The sequence below is a fragment of the Lycium ferocissimum genome, unplaced genomic scaffold (genome assembly GCF_029784015.1).
Source record: "Lycium ferocissimum isolate CSIRO_LF1 unplaced genomic scaffold, AGI_CSIRO_Lferr_CH_V1 ctg4247, whole genome shotgun sequence".
NCBI lineage: Eukaryota > Viridiplantae > Streptophyta > Magnoliopsida > Solanales > Solanaceae > Lycium > Lycium ferocissimum.
In genome coordinates, this window is record NW_026725617.1 from 8,701 (window position 1) to 10,150 (window position 1,450).

The window sequence follows — 1,450 nt, forward strand, 5'->3', positions numbered from 1 at the left end:
ATATGAAAAGAAGTATTGAAGAGCTCGTAGTACAATGTCCTAATTATCAACAGGTGAAAATCGAACATCAGAAACTCGGCGGATTGATGGAAATGGGAGATGATTAAGACTTTGTTATAGGTTTACCTCGTTCTTATCGTAAGTATGATTCAATATGGGTGTTCATGGATAGATTGACAAAGTCAGCTAATCTCTTACAGGTCAAGACCACATATATGGTCAAGGACTATGCAAAGCTATACAGTAAGGAAATTGTTCGACTGCATGGTATCCCCATTCATGTTATATCTGATAGAGGTGCTCAATATAAAGCTAACTTTTAGAGGTCCTTTCAGAGGAGTTTGGGTACGCAGGTTAATTTTAGCACAGCTTTTCATCCACAAACGGAAGGGCAAGCAGAGCGCCGATTCAAACGCTTGAAGATATGTTGAGAGCTTGTGTGCTAGACTTTAAGGAAAGTTGGGGTGATCACTGTCACGATCCAACCCGCCATGACACTCGACTAAATCCTAGTGGGCGAACCAACACACAAGACATCTAACCATTCAAATCCGGTTTTATATTAACCAAGCTAATCAGTTATTCCTCATTCAAGCATCAGATGAACAAATAAGTCATGTCATAAAATACTGAAATAAGTGCGGAAGTTCAAACCATTACAAAATCCCCAAAATTCAAAAGTCATCGTACAGGACTCTAATCTAAAATATGTCTAAGGAATGAATCTGACTAATAAATATCCATCATGTCTAGAGTAAGAAAAGACATCATAAGAAGAAGATCTTCGGGCGGCCCGGCATGGGAAGAAGCTCACCCTAAATCTATCAGCAAACATCCTCCACGCTAGATGTGAGGGCGGGTAGCTAGATCTCCGTATCTCTCCGCACTCAAAAGAATCCAAAGAAGGTAGTATCGAGGTACAAACACTATGTACCGGTAGATATCATAGGCCGACTAAGATTAGTATCATGCATAATTCATAAAATCAATAGAATAAACAAGCCAGTCAACAGACATGAATATCAATAAACCACAGCAAGTCAACCAAGGATAATCACAATCAAATCACCAAGAATGGCAAGAATAACAATCACGTAAACCACAGCGGAAATAAGTTTACCACAATAACCATACTCACTGTACACAAATGCTAAATGATGTCATTGTCATGACCTGCAAGGGACCCATGGTGTCCATGTACCACTTGTTCCGGAATACTCCTCGGACCCGAGCACAAACTTTCGCTCTGAAACGAACCTCGAACACGGGACATATCAACGTACCTCTCATTTTCGGAACTAACCTCAGACCACGAGCCCACAATCTAGGTCACATATGTGCCTTTCCATACCTTTTCGGAAACAAAGATTTCTTACCTTCTCAATATTAATGCTCAAATCATCGTCCCATGTTGCAATACCGTCGAGAAGATCATATTAGCTTCTCATCA